This window comes from Electrophorus electricus, chromosome 16 (genome assembly GCF_041902795.1).
Source record: "Electrophorus electricus isolate QZ-2024a chromosome 16, ASM4190279v1, whole genome shotgun sequence".
Lineage (NCBI taxonomy): Eukaryota > Metazoa > Chordata > Actinopteri > Gymnotiformes > Gymnotidae > Electrophorus > Electrophorus electricus.
In genome coordinates, this window is record NC_137512.1 from 3,810,560 (window position 1) to 3,830,163 (window position 19,604).

General features: G+C 36.8%; 1 long non-coding RNA gene across 1 annotated transcript; it reads right to left on the bottom strand.

The window, feature by feature from the left end:
- Positions 1-14,936: 14,936 nt before the first annotated feature.
- Positions 14,937-17,394, bottom strand: LOC145651734 (uncharacterized). Its single transcript, XR_014117674.1, has 3 exons — positions 17,270-17,394; positions 17,091-17,134; positions 14,937-16,274 (listed from the first exon to the last, which is right to left on the bottom strand). It is a non-coding gene; the product is annotated as an uncharacterized LOC145651734 (long non-coding RNA).
- Between the last annotated feature and the right edge of the window lie 2,210 nt (positions 17,395-19,604).

Consider the following 19,604-nt stretch of genomic DNA (forward strand, 5'->3'; position numbering starts at 1 on the left):
GCAGTGTGCAGCAAGAGAGTAATGTGCAGTGTGCAGCAAGAGAGACATGCCCACACACACACACACTCACACACACACACACACACACACACACACACACACACACACACACACACACACACACACACAGCACCTGCCCTGCTCTGAATCTCCTGATTACTAATCACCAGCACCTGTGCCTTAATCGCCCTCCCCCTATTTAAAGCCCATGGTTGCTTTCCCAGAGGTCATTGCTTGCTCACAGGACCTAAGATGATATTGACTGTATCCTTCTGTTTGATGCCAGCATATTTGTTTCTATTGCTTATGTTTTGCCATTAACCATTCTTGTGCATTTGTGTTTATCTTTATTACTATGGAGAATAAAAATGATCCTAAACTGCACTCACATCTCACTCCCTTCCTGCCACTGTCATAAGAGCTTTTGTGACAAAATAAAAATAAGATCTCAAGACTTCCTCCAGCCAATGAGAATTTATATCCTGAGTAATGCAGACTGGTGCATTCCTCAATTTTTAAGAAATCAAACTGTATTTTATTGGCCAGGACATGCAGAGTTAAATCAAATAGAGCCTGACTGTGCAGGGATAGGGTTATTTTATGAGGTCATCATCACTTTGTCATGAGTACAATACCAACATCAGTTTACTTTCCTGTTTAGCTGAGAACAGTTTTAGCTTTTGTGGTCACTATGAATATGCACATATGAAAAAAACATACCATCTTAGACTGATAGCGTCTGATATTGCACTTCCTTTATGCAAATGCAGTGTGGTGAAACCTTTTTTAAATTTAGATATGCTAATGCTTAGTGGCATGAAATACATAAATAAAGTACATAAATTAACAGCTCTGCAATTATACAACATTACAACTAACATGGGATCTCATGAATTAACCATGGACTGGAAGAAACCAAACACATAAGAACTATCATTGTAAAACATAGTAAGAAAACTTACAAGAGAATTGTAACATAGCATCAAGTTAACTAGCATAACAAATATGTACAAAAAATGTTACTTTTTAAGAAAGGGCCATATTTATTTTAAAGACTATATGTTTTAGAATACCTCATCATAACAGATAACAACAAACATCACACATAAATGCAGAAAAGGTAATATATGAAGTTTAAAGAGGATACATGTGGAAGTAGGGAGACTGACGTGTCAGAGCAGTGTGTGTACTCAGATATGAAATAAAACAGTACAGTGTAAAAGTCAAGTTTCAAAGTCAATTTCATTTATATAGCAGTTTTTACAACAGATATTCTCACAAAGCAGCCCACAGTGTCTGAGCAAAGGCAACATTGACAAGGAAAACTACCAAAGAGCATGAAGAAGAAACCTTGAGAGGACCCAAGAATCAAAGGAAAGCCCATTGTCCTCTGGTCAACACAGGACACCACAACAGCAAGAAAACAAGCAATAATGAACAAAAGCAACAGACGTCTATTCCAGGTTTCTAGAAGTTCTAGTCTGGGTTTACTGAATGTAAGTTTGTTTGAAATCCATCTACAGCAGGAAAGACCCAGAAAAAAAGTCACCCAGTCAGTCTAGAGCTTATCTATGTCTGGGGGGAGGAGACACAGAAGGGGAGGTGATCAGGATATGGGAGGAGCCAAAGCAACTGAGGTTATGCATCAGCAGCCCCAAGTAACTGTGATCTACACTGCAGTGCCACAGACTGAACTCATGTTTACATCAATTTGTACAAACTCTTTAAGGAAAAGCTAAGGCTTTTCAAGGGTCAGAGGTTAATGGAGCCCAAATGATCTCTGACGGCCAAACTGACTATAAGGTAAAAAAAAAAAAAAAAACTGAACAGTTTATTTTAAGTTTTGATAGATAATGAGATTTTAACTTATGAGGCATAACATCAAATGGGCCTTTTGTTAGTTATGTCTTAGTGAGTCTTCCAATTTCCAAAATATAACTTCATTTTTCACTGACAGCTTCTTCCTGGTTCTTTAGGTTGTAATTCCACAACACATGTAAGTTATTTTCTTCAGCCACACCCAGCCCCACTGATACCATTAATGTGTGATCAGGGCCACCAGTTCCGTGTGAGCTTTACACTCTAAACCTCCAGCAAACGCAATGTTACTCTAAATGCATTTACCCACAATACTGCCCCCATGCACCCAATCACTTAATAACCTATAAAATCCATCACTGGTCTCCCCAGAGACTAAAGTCATACCCAGCCCCACTGACACTGTTAATGTATTTTCAGTGCTAACAGTTCCATGTGGATGTTATGAACTACACCACCAAGTATTCCCCAACACAGCAGTTCCATACTGGTCCCCACAGTGAGTAAGGCCAGGTCCAGTTTAGCTAGTACATTTAATGAATGTTCAGTGGCACCGGTTCAATTTTCATTATTCATTTCCCCATCTAGCCTGTATTCTTCTCACCCACAACCACTGAATAGTCCCTTCAACTACTTCCAATAATTCCTTCAGAGCTACATTTTGTTTACAAATCCTAAAACCAAATTTCATAAACAAAGATGTGGTGGTGAGTTGTTACAAACAGGACCAACAAAATTGACCAACAACATTCCATAGACTTCTGCACTTCATAATCTGAGAAAATAACTCTTGCTGTTTGGTGTCTTTACAGTTAAATATGAGACACACAAACACTATATAAAACTAATTAGAACCTTTTTAAGCTACTCTGACTGTTGTCATACACTTTTCAATATTGCTCCTTAAAATATAGAACGTCTCTGTGGTATAATATTTTCCAGTCATGTTCCATCAGGCGTGGTTTGAAAGGACAGTAGCACAAAAGGAATGGCACATTTTCTGAGTTAGTCTTCTATTGGATAGTAAATTCCCAAAAGTATCTGCACTCAATTTTTGTTTTTTTTTACTATCTTGGTAGCACAGGGGAAGGGGCACATTTTTTGAATTACTCTTCTATTGGATAAATAAACGCCCAAAATAATCTGCACTCAAATAATCTGACCTGTATAAAAAAAAGATAAATAAATAATAGTTCTAAAAAAATTTAGAGCAAATTTAAATATTATAACCAAGATTGTCAAATCACCCCCTTCTTTGAGTGGTGCTCTGTTACTTTAACTTACATGGATGATGGGCTCAACATGTTTTAAAAAGATCAGACACTGCAGGTGGCCAAACAAGGTTATAAGACAACAGGACAGAACAGGACCATGTGACTTTTGCCAGCCAATGAGATTTTGAGTCATGAGACATGAAAGCTCATGAAGTTTAGTTAGTTTGTCAGTTGCTTCTTTTCAAACCGTCTCCTCTGATGTCAGAGTGTGACTCTGCAATGATGATACCAATCTGGATACTTATATTTTTGAGCTACAAGACATGTACGGTTCCAAATTGACCAATGTTTATAATTACATCTGTTACTGTACTTTATGATGTTGGATAATCAATAATCAATATACATTATTTGCTTTGGATAAACTTTTGTCCACATTATTTTTCATTATTAATCTGACTCAGCTTCATTTTATAGGTCCTGTTCAAACTACAAATGCTGCTAACCAAGATGTCATGAATGTACCTGGAAAAAAATATCACTCTGAACTGCACATTGAAAACTACATCCAGTGACTATTGGAGCATTTGATACAAGCAAAGATTGAATCAGGGGCCTCAGCAAGTAGGAATAATGAAAACAAATAAACGGGCCATATGTTCTTCTTCATTCAACAATTCCAGATATACAATGACATGGATTAATAGCACAAACGTTTTGACTATTCAAAATGCTACGACACATGATGAAGGAACTTATTTCTGTGGAATACCAGAAAGAACAATGGTTCACTTTTCCTCTGCTACCTTCATTAATGTGACAGATAATTAAATGTTTTCTTTTAAACTTCTTAACACTGGATTATAAGTAAAGCACCAAACACTTATTGTTTTATTGTCAATGCTACAGATGTTTTATGAAGATAATTAAAATCCTGAATAAAAACGTTTTCAGTCTATAAACTGCAAAATTATATAAGATACACATTTTATAAAAGTACCTGAACTTATTCAAGCATATGAGGGAACCCAATATGAACTAAGAGCTGACACTGTTTGTGTTTTATTGAGCAGGACAAAAACCCAACCTAACAGAGCCTGACAGTGCTGGACAGTACAGGTTGGATTCCTCAAAAACAGACCAGTCAAGCAAGTATCTTTGTGTCTCTTTTCTTTAAATAGAATTTAACAAAAAAATAAACTAATCATTATCATTTAAGGTTTTATGTGATAGTCACAAGTCACAAAAATCTAGTACAATCAATATCTCCAAGAAAAACTAGGATTATACAGTATTTGTGTTATATTCATCAGCATATCAAGAGTAATACACATCAGTGTATCAAAATTCAGCATTAGAGTCAGTTCCCCAAGGAATTCTGTGTAAAATAAAAAATATGCATACTCATATATATTGTTAATTTATACTTTTCGTACAAATATATATCTTCATGGCATAGCTTTGTGGTTAACATCTGATATCACTGTAGCATACTGTGATTCTCAGGCTGACAATTTAATATCACTTTAATTTTATATTCAACTTAATATTTATAAAAATTGTTTTACAGTAAAGGTTGTAGTGATCTGTCTTGGAGCAGTGCTGGGAGTGTGTGTGGCTGCTATCATTGCTCAAGCTATAATCATTTGTAAGATGAAAAATTGGCAATGGTAAGTGTTCATAAAGGGCAGCGGGATTAAACTGTTCTAATACATGACTTCATACTATTTTTATCTTTAAGAAATATTGAAATTATTGATAAGAATTTTGCAACAAACCTGGCCTACAGGTAATTTTCTCTGATCCAATTACATTTCATTCTGTACTTTTTCCCTAACTACAGTGAGACCTCAACAAGGTATTGTGAGGGAGAAAACTACCAATCAGGTACAACTTGTGAAGTTGTGCTTTCGTTCCATTAAATATATAAATATAATGCTTAGTAACTAACTATATATATATTTGTTTAATTGCTTTGTTTTAGACAAAGCAGGTTATGTAAAGAGAAGAATGACGAGCTACTATAATATTAGTCTAATCATAAACAGTATTAAGGTCTGTACATCTTAAAAAGCAATATAATGCCTTTTATACATTTAAATCTTTTACTAAGAATGTTTCTGGCTCTGTTCGGCTTCCCCTGTTTCATATCTGTGATGCTGATATAGTTTATAGCTGTAGTCTAAATACAGCATCATTGACACACATGCATGAAGCTGTTGTGGTGGAGATGTATGAGACATGTAACACTGCACTGCTGTAGAGGAGGAGGAGAAGGCAACTCACTGTCTCTGTGTTTCAGACTAGTAGTCATATTCTAAATAAGGATCAGAATGACAGTAATGTTCACTAAACATTGTTGTTCATTTCCACAGCGACATGATGCTGAAGAGCTGAATTATGCTGCCATTCATTTCAATGAGAGGAAAACCAAAAGAGGGCAGGTGAAGAGAGGACAGCATGAAGACCGCATGTACTCTGAAGTGAAATGTTCACTTCTTACTGACTATCATCTAGATTATTAGCTCTCTTCCCTTCTATAATCCTAAATTAAATCTGGATACATTATGTCTTTACTGGCACATTCAGTGCTGTAAAGGAGGTGCAGTGTAACTCTGTAATCTCTAAGACTCTATTCCCTGTTCATCTGCCTTCTGATATTTAAGGTATGTTGTGTTTCTGCTGGTTCATTCCAGCTTCAACAATAAAGTACCACATTTGTCTTAGAGAACCAATGTGCTCAAAACTGGGTGACTGAGAAAAAATATCCACAATATTTTGAACTCTACCCATTGTGTTTTGTTTACTTAGTTATGACTGTCGATTTTCTGACATTTATGTCTTCTCTTCATACTAAAAGACTGCATTGTGCCTGTTGTTGACTGAATAAATAGGTTGTAAAGCTTAAAGCTTAAGAAAGAAAAGTAAAACTTTATTGAATATGCACTTGTAACCCCTGACCCTTATGTTTCTAGTTTGATAGTAACATGGCCAAGTTTTCAGATTAGGGGGAAAGGGCCTGTGCATTTGTAAATATTATTATGAATCTAAATTAACTTTATTATTTGAATATGTTATGCGTCATTTTTTAAATTATTGAATATTATATGAACACAAACACAAAAACATGTATGTGGGCAGAAGGTCAGTTTGCAAATATGAATTAATAATTTAAAAATGAAACATTTAATATTGTGAATAGCCTTGTGACAGGTTCATATAGGGTGGAGGACACAAATACAAATTTGGAGTGTTTTTATACTCCATGAATAAACAAACACAAAGATGAGTTGGCAAAAAAGCATTAAAAAAAAAAGGGGGGGGGAGCAAAAACACATGCACAGAAATAAAGCACAGCACTGGATTAGTGTTCCTGTGGGCTTTAAATAGAAGGAGAAACAAAAAGACTAACAAGGAACAGGTGCGTGTAATCAGTAATTAGTGGATTGGAAATGGGAGACGTTTTGTGTGTGTTTGACTTTCTGTGCTAGTGGGCATGTCCTTTGGGCTGGGTGCTTAGTGTAACCCCCCCCCCACAGAGTTCTTGTTGGCCTCTGAGAGTGGGGCCTGCTCGGTCAAAAAAGATCTGCTTCGGATGGATTTGGCTGACAGGATTTGAGATGCAGTCACGCAGCTTCCCTCTTCTGTATCCCTCCCTTCCCACTCCATGAAGTACTGGCTGCATCCCCTGTCGTTGTGAGTCCAGCAGGGCACTCACCTCATATGCCCCTATCATTGTATCCTTCAAGCTTCATTGCAACAGCAGTGAACTGGAAGTTGTGTTGACCTCCTCAATGGGTGCCTCAACCACAGGAATCAGGTCAGAGATGCTGCCCACCAGCAAGCTGACCATGTAAGTTGATTGACACGGCGGTGGATGGTGTACAGACCTGCTCACTCTCCTGGCACCACATCTAAACAGCAGGCTGATCCAAGGTTGGGGGGTTACAAAGGTACAGAGGGGGATGGAATCTCAGGACAAACTAGGAGGGGGTGAGCCCTGTAACTGTGTGGCAGAGAGTGTTATGCACATACTCTGCCAAGGGGAGATAAGTGCTGCCAGGTTTCTGGGTGCTCTTAGCAATGGAGCCACAGGAACTTAGCTCCTGGTTAGCTCTCTCTAACGGCCCCTTGGCCTGAGGGTGGTAGTCTGAAGTCAACCTTACCATTACATTGAGCTTCCCAAGGAACTCCTGCCATATTCAGAAGGTGAATGGAACTCCCCGATCTGAAACACTGTCTTCTGTCAGCCTGAACTGTCAAAAGATGTGGTGGAAGAGCAGCTTGCCTGTTTCGTGTGCAGTGGAACAAACTGCACTATCTTCGACAAGGGATTGACAATCAGAAGGACCACCATATTGCCCTCAGAGACCAGGGGGTCTGTGACAGAACTAACTGGCATGTGAGACCAGGTGTGATGTTCAATAGGAAGGGGGTCACATGTTATTGATAGGTGGTGTGCGAGGTGTTTTGATACACTGCACATTCAGCACAAAATGTCCCTGTGCATTGCTGGCCACTAATATTGTGCTGTCAGATGTGGGTGTACCTTGGATGTCCTAAGACAAGGGAGCTGTGTACCCAGGTGATGACTGCTCTGCAACTTCACAGACAGGTGTAGAGCTAGTGTGGAGGGCAGTGAGGGTCAGGGTCAGCTGGTCAAGTTCCCATCTGACAGCCCCAATGAAACAGGAAGGAGAAAGGACTGACTCTTGGTTGATGGGACATATCTCTGCACTGGACTGTCTGGAGAGTGCATCTGCCTTCACATCATTTGATCACAGTCTGTAGGTCACCTGGAACACAAACCGGGAAGAGAAAATGGACCATCAAGCCCACCAAAAGTTCAGCCTCTTGGTGGTTTGGAGGTCCACCAGGTTTTTGTCCATGATCACTGTGAAGGGGTGCCATGCTCCCTCTAGCCAGTGTGACATCATCCTGGAGTTTAAGGCTTTTTTCCATCATTCTCATTGGGGTTGAGTCTGTGGTTGAATCCTGCTGCATCTGAGAGAGTACTTGCTCAGCAGTATAGTAAAGCATGTAGTTCAGGTCTCTGGATGCCTCGATGTGCTGGAATAAGCAGCGCTAGTGCACGACTTCATTGAAGGACTTTGAGGGGAGTTGCATGCAGAACTGGCCTGAAAACAGGAGGTGTCTAGCCTCATCGTTCACATTGTCATCTGTGTAAAAGATGATGGATCTACCCTGCAACTACTTTAGGACCTCGTTAATGTATGCCTGGAACATATAATGTGTTGTGGCTAGGCCATAATATAATCAATCTGAACAGAGACAGACTCTGTATCTCTTGCTAACTCTGTCATTAAGTAATGCATATAATTTACATGGTTGAATGTGTCTTTAAATGTATATATGAATATCCAGATGTCTGCAGTGTTCATTAATAACTTAGGAAATGGAGCACAAGTACTCATAGTTCAAAATGTATTACCATCATACAGTTAAGTTCTGAGAACAGAAAATAGATGCCAAAATGTTTTTTTACACAGTGAGTTCTCATTTCAGCTACATTCCTATAATCCCATTCTCATGACAATGACTTTAAACCTGATCTTATCTGTTTATTTAGATGTATTTCCCTATATTAGACTGAGGAGACTGGGCCGATGTTCAGATGTTTGATGTTCAGTTTAGGTCCTTGAAAGCATCAAGCAGAATCAATGTGTCTAAATACACCGATAAAGAAAACCATAAAAAGAGCTTAAATAACTGAAAACATGTCCATGTATGGTGTTACTTCTTCTGTTTACCAAAACCATCTCAATGTGAGTGTCATCCCTTATATTGAGATCTCACATGATTCTATTCTGTAAGCATCATACCATACACAGACTTGTTACAGACTTGTCAAATCTGTCATGAGTTTTCAGTTGCTTTCAGTTGCCACAAGTACAGAAGCAACATCAGTTTAATTTCCTGGGTAGCTGCTTTCTGAGACAGCCAGCATGTTGCATTTCTGCTCACACATGCTAGGATCTACTGTAGGGGTGCACATCTCTGGTCCTGTAAAACAGTCAAGACTGGATGAAGCCTTAGTTTTTAAAAGAATGATGTGAGAATAAATTTATAGAATTTTTGTTCACTGTGAATATACATTTCAAAATATATCCTTTTTTTGTTTTTACTAAAATATCTTAATGCTTAGTACAATGAAATACTTAAATTAAGAAAAAAAAGTGCTACAATAATGCATTACCAATAAGCTGGGAGCTTGAAACAGAGGAAGCTGAGCTAAGCAGAGCCAGAAACATTCTTAGTAAAAGATGTCATAGATTTAAATGTATAAAAGTCAGTAAATTGCCTTTTAAAATGTACAGATCATAATACTGTTTTTGATTAAACTAATATTATAGTAGCTCATCTTTCTGCTCTTTACATAACCTGCCATGTCTAAAGCAAAGCAATTAAGCAAATGTACATAATGTGAGATACAGCATATTTTATTATGGTGCACCCACAACACTAAATGTATATCCTTACTTTCAAATCTGGAATTTTCTATTATGGGGGGCATGTCATATTATGCTAATTAAAGCAATATCTGATGATCTATTGTTGTCATGTCTATGATTGGCTAGTTGCTAAGAATTATATTTATATATTTAATGGAATGAAAACACAACTGCACAAGTTATACCTGATTGGTGGTTTTCTCCATCACAGTACCTTGTTGAGGTCTTGCTGTGCTTAGGGAAAGAATACAAAATTAAATGTTACTGAATCAGAGAAAATTACCTGTACACCAGGTGTGTTGCAAGAATATCAATTATTTCACTATTTCTTAAAGATAAAAATAGTATGAAATCTTGAATTAGAATAGGTTGAGCCCCCTGCCAATTTAGAACACTTACCAATGCCATGTTCAGAATTTTTCATCTTACAAATCATTATATATTGAGCAAGAATAACAGCCACACACATTCCCAGCACTGCTCCAAGACAGCTCACTACAGGACACACAGGCTTTTCTGTAGAGCAATATTTATAAAATAATTGAATATACAAATTAAAGTGAAAAGTGTGTGGTATGCGACCATGATTTTAGACATTAACCATATACTTCAGCTATACCATGAATTAGAATGACGATATAACAGTTTAAATGAACAAAGCTTTACTTTATTCTGCCTACACATCTGACATTTTACGCATAAAGAGTTTATCTTTGTACTGTGAATTTTTTGATCCTCAAAACAGCACATATTAAATATACATACATGCATAACCTCAGTTGCTTTGGCTCCTCCCATATCCTGACTACCTCCCCTCCTGTGGCTCCTCCCACATCCTGACTACCTCCCCTTCTGTGGCTCTTCCCAGATCCTGATCACCTCCCCTTCTGTGTCTCCTCCCCCCAGACATAGATAAGCTCTAGACTGACTGGGTGACTTTTTTTCTGGGTCTTTCCTGCTGTAGATGGATTTCAAACAAACTTACATTCACTAAACCCAGACTAGCACTTCTAGAAACCTGGAATAGACTTCTGTTGCTTTTGTTCATTATTGCTTGTTTTCTTGCTGTTGTGGTGTCCTGTGTTGACCAGAGGACAATGAGCTTTCCTTTGATTCTTGGTTCCTCTCAAGGTTTCTTCTTCATGCTCTTTGGTAGTTTTCCTTGTCAATGTTGCCTTTGCTCAGACACTGTGGGCTGCTTTGTGAGAATATCTGTTGTAAAAACTGCTATATAAATGAAATTGACTTTGAAACTTGACTTTTGCACTGTACTGTTTTATTTCATATCTGAGTACACACACTGCTCTGACACGTCAGTCTCCCTACTTCCACATGTATCCTCTTTAATTAAACTTCATGTATTGCCTTTTCTGCATTTATGTGTGATTTGTTGTTATCTGTTATGTTCTGTTTGTACTTTGAATAGGACCTATAAAATTAAAACAAGTCAGATTAATAATGAAAAAAAAAATTTTGATAAAAATTTATCCGAAGCAAATAATGTATATTGATTATTAATCCAACATCAAAGTACAGTAACATATGTATTTATAAACACTGGTAAAAATTTGGAACCGTACATGTCTTGTAGCTCAAAAAGATAAGTATCCAGACTGGTATTATCATTGCAGAGTAACACTCAGACCTCAGAGGAGACACTTTGAAACAAAGCAACTGACAAACTAAATAAACTTCATGAGCTTTCAGGTCTCATGACTCAAAATCTCATTAGCTGGCAAAAGTCACATGGTCCTGTTCTGTCCTGTTGTCCTACAACCTTGTTTGGCCACCTGCAGTGTCGGATCTCTTTAAAATAAATTGAGCCCAACATCCATGTAATTTAAAGTAACAGAGCACCACTCAAAGAAGGGGGTGATTTGACAATCTTGGTTATAATATTTAAATTTGCTCTACATTTTTTTAGTAGTATTATATATTTATCTTTTTTTATACGGGTCAGTTTATTTGAGTGCAGATTATTTTGGGCATTTATTTATCCAATAGAAGAGTAATTCAAAAAATGTGCCCCTTCCCCTGTGCTACTGTCCTTTCAATCCATGCCTGATGAAACATGATTGGATAATGCTGTACCACAGTGGTGCTCAATATTTTATGGAACATTATTAAAAAAGTTTATGACAACAGTCAGAATATCTTAAAAAGGTGCTATTTTGTTTTATATAGTGTTTTAGTTTGTCTCATTTAAGTGTAAAGACACAAAACAGCAAGAGTTATTTTCTCAAATTATGAAGTGCGGAAGTCTATGTCACTTTTGTTGGTCCTGTTTGTAACAACTCACTGCTGCATCTTTGTTTATGGAATTTGGTTTTACGATTTGTAAATTAAATGTAGTTGTGAAGGAATCATTGTAAGTAGCTGAAGGGACTAGTCAGTGGTTGTGGGTGAGGAGAGTCCAGACTAGGCAGGGAAATGCATAATGCAAATGGAACCATTGCAACTGAACTTGCATTAAATTTACTAGTTAGGCTGGACATGGGCTTAGTCACTGTGGAGACTAACATGGAACTGCTGTGTTGGAGAATACTTGGTGGTATAGTTCATAACATCTATATTAAACTGTCAGCACTGAGTACACATTTACAGTGTCAGTCGGGTCAATGGGTATGACTATAGTCTCTGGGGAGACCAGTGACGGATTTTATAGGTTATGAAGTGATTGGCTGCATATGGGCACTACAGTGGGTAAATGTAATGTATTTCACTGTTACTTTTGGTGGCTGTAGCTCCTCCCACACCCTGACCACTTCCCTTTTGTGCCCCCCCCAAGTTAGAGAAGCTCTAGGCTGATTGGGTGACTTTTCCTGGGTCATTTCTGTGCCAGATGAGTTTTAAACACACTTAGACTCAGACTAGGACTCCTATAAACCTGGAATAGACTTCTGTTACTTACTTATTCTTATTACTGATTTTGTTCTTTATTGCTTATTTTGTTCCTGTTGTGATGGCTGGTGTTGAGCAGAGGATGATGGGCTCCTCTTTCGAGTCTGGGTTCCTCTCAAGGTTTCTTATTTTTGCTCTTTGAGAGTTTTTCCTTGCTAACTGCGGACTCAGACATCTGTAAAGGTGCTTTCTGACAATGGCCATTGTAAAATGTACTGTATAAATAAATAACACTTTGAAATTTAACTTAGTTACATTGAACAGTTTTATTTCATATCAGAGTACATACACTACTCTGGCAAATGAGTCTCTCAACTTCCACATGTACGCAAACTTTATGAAAACTTCAGTTATGACTGCTTTGTTGCAGTTTCCTTGTAAGTGCGCTCACTATGTTTTACTGTTATGGGTCTTGGGTGTTTTTGCAGAATACATGTTTAATATATGAGCTCCCATGTTACTGGAAATGTATTATTATTGTAGTATTGTTTTTTTTTATTTATGTATTAGGATATTTTAGTTTAAAAGATTTCACCACACACAGGAAGTGTATTATCAGGCACTATCAGTCTAAGCTTGTATAATTTTTTTTTTCCCCCCTATGTGCATTTTCACAGTGAACACAAAGTCTAAAACTGTTCTCACACCATTCTCTTATAACAGAATCCTATCCCTGCACTGTCAGGCTCTGTTTGGTTTAACTCTGGATGACTTGAATATAATTCAGTGTCAACTCTGAGTTTGGCCTTGATTTAAAACCTTGACTGTATGTGTGTATGCGGCTGTGTGTGTGTGTGTGTGTGTGTGTGTGTGTGTTTGTGTGTGTGTGTGTGTGTGAGTGAGTGAGTGAGTGAATAAATGAATGAATGAATGAATGAATGAATGAATGAATGAATGAATGAATGGGCGGGCATGTCTCTCTTGCTGGGAGCCCTGCACACTGTGACAGCTCTAAGTTGTGTTAACCTGAAGCATTCAAGAGTTAAAAACACATTTGTCAGAAGGAGAGTATAAGTGTCCTCATAATGTAATATCTATATTACACACACAAGATTATTTAGGGGGATTGTGTTGCTGTGTTTCAATCTCCTTGTAAGTGGACTTACTATGTTTTATTGTTATGGGTCTTTGGTGTTTTTGCAGAATTTTTTTGGTATCTGTCATTTACAGTCATTTTGGTGTCTGCTAGTACAAGGTTAATATATGAGCTCCCATTTTACTGGAAATGTATTATTGTAGCACTGTTTGCTTTTTGTATGTATTTCATGACACTAAGCATTACAATGTTTTAGTTAAAAAGTTTTACCACTGTTTTTGCATATAGGAATTGTATTATCAGACACTATCAGTCTAAACTTGTGGGGTTTTTTCATATGTCTATATTCACAGTGACCACAAGGTCTAAAACTGTGTTCTCAAACCATTCTCTCAGAAAGCAGCTAAACAGGGAAGTAAACTGAGGTTGGCACTGTACTTGAGACAAAGTGATTTGAGTATGTTAGAATGACATTGTAGAATAACCATATTCCTGCACTGTCAGGCTCTGTTTGGTTTAACTCTGGATGCCCTGGCCATTATAATTCAGTGACAGCTCTGAGGAATTGATGAATGCAGCAATCTGTATTAATCCAGAGATAAATTTTCATTGGCTGGGGGATGTTTTGAGCTATTGTCTATCTTATTTGGCCTTGATTGTAAAAGCAGAAATTCTACTATAGTGCCATCTGTTCATGATGACTTCCTGCGTTAGTGATCAAAAAACAACTCCCAAGACACTTCATGAAACAGAATAATCTGAAACATTTTTAAACTGTAAAATCTGTACATATTTTATAGAGGACTAAAAAGATTATTGTAACTTGATCAAACAAATACCAGTTATAACCTGAAGCAAAAGTTTAAAAAAAGAATCAATGACTCAAGATCTAAGTTGTTTTAGCTTGTTACACTCAAAAGTTAAAAGCACATTTAGTAGGAGGAGAGTATGAGTGCCCTTATAACATATCTACATTACCCAGACAAGTGTACAGTTTGGTATTTTCAACTTTTATAACTTGTTTTTGTTTTTATTGTTGTGAATAACTTTCCACAGTATAATGTATGTAATTAATATTAATGAACCTTGTGTTCCTGTGAGATACATGGAGCAGTTTTCAAACATGACAGACTAAATAATCTATTGCCAGAAACACATACTGGCAAATAAAAGTGATTTATTATTATACTGATAGTATGTTTGGAAGGTTTATTTAGGTTTTCAGGCAGCACTATGTGAGGCGATAGAACTCAGTGGTTTGAGTTGAGCACCTCTGGTCAAATATAATCCAACCAGCACCCCTCCACCACCCAGTTTCAGCGAGAGATCATTATCTGCACTTCTATTTCCTATAGAGTAGCAAAAATAACCAACAGGAAATCAGGCCCCAATCACATTTAGAAGTGGTGCTCACATTTAATGATTAGGATACATATATTTATGATGTAGTTCAACATTGTTTTTCTTTAATAGTTTATTTTTATTTGGCCAGGGGTTGCGAATAGTGTACATCCCGTAAAGCACAACATAACGTTTTAGTCTCAGTGCTGCCAGAAAAAAGTTACACATGCTGTGATACCTCATATTTGAAAGAATCAGTATTTCCTAATGCCAAACTACCTAAATCAATTAGTATATAGATACTAATATAAGGACAGTCACCATTAATAACTGCAAGAATAACTGAAGCTCCTGGCTGTCGTTCACAAATTTTATTTATTTTGTTGATTTTTGACAGAATTCTACCAAGCATATATTCTCCATCACACACCTTATATTTATGAATCAATAGCTTTTTGTACTGTGTTCAAGTTGTTACTGTCCTCTTTTAGAGAGAAGTTCTATTATTGGGTTTACACCTCTTCAGAGCCAGCTGTGTTCAGAGATTAAGCTTTTGACTAAACTGGAACGTCAATGTTGATTCAGTGATTCCTGTCAGTGGCAATTTTGTAAAAGGTCATTAGAGGAAACCAAAACTCATAGTGATGTACAGACTCCTTTGCTGTCTTCACAAAAAAAAAAAAATAATAATAATAATAATGATAATAAATTACTACAGGTAAAATGCAAACAAATTTGATCAATTTGTAAGTTTTACTTAAAGACTTTTAGTCATAGAACTATCCATTTGACTGATGGTAGCTCAGTTGGTAAGGTCCTTGACTAGCAATCAGAAGGTTGCCAGTTTAAGTCCCACCACCAGGTTACCACTGTTGGGCCTCTGAGCAAGATCCTTAATGCTTGAGTTGTTTTCAGTCAGAATTGTTAGTAACTTTGGATAAAAGTGTCAGCTAAATGCTCTATATGTATATTATGCTGGTCTAAGTGTATGTTTTGTAATTGATTTTGGTTTTGTAATTGTTCTGGGTTTTAAAAAAGCCTACCTCTACAGTTCCTGTTGTCAGTATGACACATGCAGTTGGCTTGTGTTGGCACTTGTGTTGTACCACCTAAGCAAACTCGGGCAGGCATAACAATAGAGATAGGGATCATCCACATATACATCAAGTGTAAACACAAGTTGTCTGTACATTTGTTTGTGTTTGTTGGTGAACGGAGCCATGTACAGACAGACAATATTTCCTCTCTCACAGAGTAGATGGGAGATGGGAGTGCGGTGTGTCTGACCAGGGCCTGATTTTGTAGGATGTCTCCATCTGAGAACTGGGTTTTTGTGAATAATGGTGTTGTAGAGAATGGCTGATTTATCATTGAACCAAGTGAGTTTGCCTGTTTTGTTATATAACGCGCATGTACTCAAACAGGCCGGAATCTCACATGGGTGTACTCATTTTCTTGATGTCCTGTTTTCTGCATCTTGTCCTCATAGACCTGTAATGCAGCATAACAGAACTCTTTAGTATTGGGATCCCTTTCACACAAACAAGGGAAGTTGTGCTGTCGCCCCGTAGGTAACAAATAAAAAAAGTGCAACTCAACTGGGTCAATGAAAACTGATCTAGGGACAGTGAAACATTTAGCTGACATTTCCTATCTAAAGTGACTTACTATTATGACTGAATACAACTTGAGCAATTGAGGGTTAAGGGCCTTGCTCATGGACCCAAAAGTGGTAACTTGGTAGTGGTGGGGCTTGATCTGGCAACTTTCTGAATACTAGTTAAGGACATTAAGTAGTGAGCTACCACTGCTCTGCCACAAGTATATAGTAACATAGCTGGTAATTAGACTACAGCTATAAACTATATCAATACCACACATATGAAACCGGATGCAGAGCTGAGCAGAGCCAGAAACATTCTTAGTAAAAGATGTCAGATTTAAATGTAGAAATGGCAGTAAATCATTTTTAAGGATCATAGAGCTTATCATTGTTGATTAGACTATGAATAGACAAACATTACGACAGTTCATCCTCTGCTCTTTACATCACCTGATATGTCTGTAACAAAGCAATTTGAAACATGTGCATTATATGACATACAGCAGATTTTATAGTGCTGCTTCATTAACGTCTACTGCTGTCATATCTATGATTAGCATGTTGTTAAGCATCATAAATATTTCTATATTTAAATATGAGTTTTAATGTCAGCTGTTGCATCCTACATCCAAGATAAAGAGCGTAAACCTGGAGAAAGAGGCTTTACTAATAATGGCATAAAAGTGCAACTGCACAAGTTGTACCTGACTGGTGGTTTTCTCCATCACACTCCCTTTTTGACGTCTCTCTGTGGTATGGGAAAATACAGCATTAATTGTAACTGGATCAGGGAATATTACCTATAAGATAAAAATACAGAAGATAAAAATAGTATGAAGTTATGAATTAGAATAAGGGACCCCTACCCTTTATGAATACTTACCATTGCCGTGTTCAGAGTTTTTCACCTTACAAATGATTATGGTTTGAGCAATGATAACAGCCACACACACTCCCAGCACTGCTCCAAGACAGATCTCTACAGGACCCACAGGCTTTTCTGTAGAACAATCTTCATAAAATAATTGAATATACAAATGTATTTTATTTAAAGCAAATATACTCGAAGAGACTTGCCTGAATAAGTTTGATTTGATGGATCACACCCTGTTCCTGCACTATCAGGATTTTTTGGAGTTGACTCTGTATGCACACCTAAACAAAACACAAACAGTCTCAGGTCTTAAGTCATCTTGGTTTCCCTCACATGCAAAAAAACACATGCTTTATAAAAATACCCAAGTCTACTACAGAAGAATTAGCTGGTATTTTTATAAAATGTGTTTCTTACAGCACCTTGAAGTCTACTATATAAAAACTATACAGATTGTAAAAATTTTATTTTTTAAATTCCCTAATTGAGAAAATAACTGTGGCTTTGACTTTAAGAATATATGTGTTTTGTGCTTCACTTATAATCCAGTTTTAAATCTAAAGAACTTTGAAAGGTGTAGTTTAATTACCTGTCAGATTTGATGTAGCATAGGTGAAGTTAAACTTTGTTCCATCTGTCACTCCACAGAAGTACAATCCTTCATCTTCTTCAGTAACATTTAGAATAGTCAGAGAGCTTCTGTCATCCTTCCACTTCATTATGAATCTGGAGTTGTTGAATGGAAATGAAAGTATTCCCTCTTTATCTTTAAGCACTTGTCCTACTTGCTGAAGCTCCTGTTGCCAACTAAGCTTGAACCAAAAGCAAACAGTATTTTCTTTAAATGTGCAGTAAAGAGTGATATTCTTCCCAGGTTCAGTCTGCACTGCTCGTTTAAAAGGCTTTGTAGTTTGCACTGGACCTATAAAATGAAACCAAGACAGAATCAATAGGAAAACAATTTGGAGAAAATTGAATCCAAAATAAATAATATATATTGATTATTAATCCAATATCAGAAAGAACTGTAACAAATGTAATTATAAACACTAGTAAAAATTTGTAACCATACATGTCTTGTAGAGAAAAAATATAAATATCCAGACTGGTATCATCAGTGCAGAGTAACGCTCAGACCTCAGAGGAGACGGATTGAAAAGAAGCAACTGACAAAATAAATAAACTTCATGAGCTTTCTGGTCTCATGACTCAAAATCTCATTGGCTAGAAAATGTCACAAGTCTTTCTATGTCCTGTTGTCTAACAACCATGTTTGCACAACTGTAAATATTATTGTGTCTGATCTCTTTAAAACATGTTGAGCCCAAAATCCATGTAAGTTAAAATAATAGAGCACCACTCGAAGAAAGGGGTGATATGACATTCTTGTTTACAGTATTCAAACTTACTCCAAATGTTTTATTATTATTATTATTATTATTATTATTATTATTATTATTATTATTATTATTATTGGTGTTGTTGTTGTTGTTATTATTTTATTCAGGTCTCTTTTTTCTTTTTTTAAGCCAATAGAAGTGTAACTCCTTGTGTGCTACTGTCCTTTCAAACCAAATTTGATTAAATTTGTTCACATATTTAATTTTACAGAAAGAAACTAAACAACGTGAATTATATTCTGCAATTATAAACTGTAGAAGTCTATGTTAGGATTATGAAATGTAGAAGTCAATTTATAGATTATGAACATATTTTATTACAACCCCAACTAGGCTGTGAGGACATAAAAAGGAAAGAGAAATGTAAACGACTAACAGAATGTACATTGTAAAAAAAGGAACAGCATCAAAACAAACAGAAGCCAAAATTGAAGTCTCCTTTTTGATGTATTTCACAGTGGATATTAATTACAAGCAGTCTTACTGGTGCAATGTCTTCAGGAGTGATCCAGGCCAAAACAATAAACAAAACCCACACTAATGAAAGAAAAATACAATAAATAATCCTAACAAACACAAGAAAGACACAATAGACTTTCCTGACTTTCTGACACAGAAACAGGCAAAACCCACACCCAACAAAAATGGCAGTTACTCTCTAACACCAGTATCTGACAGCAAAGTACCAAACAAAACAATATTTACACACTTTATACAACATCTATATGTATATATACAACAGCTACCAAAGCAAGAGGGGTGAAGCCAAAGAATGTCCAAAATGGGGAAAACAAGGTCATACACAAACATCATACAATATTTTAATCACAAGCCAAACAAGCCAACAAATTCCAAAACCATCGCTATTCTCTCTTCTCTTCCTCCTTCTCTCTTGTGGGAGGGGCCATTAAATAGGAGCAGTTGTCTTGAAAACCCGATGAGGA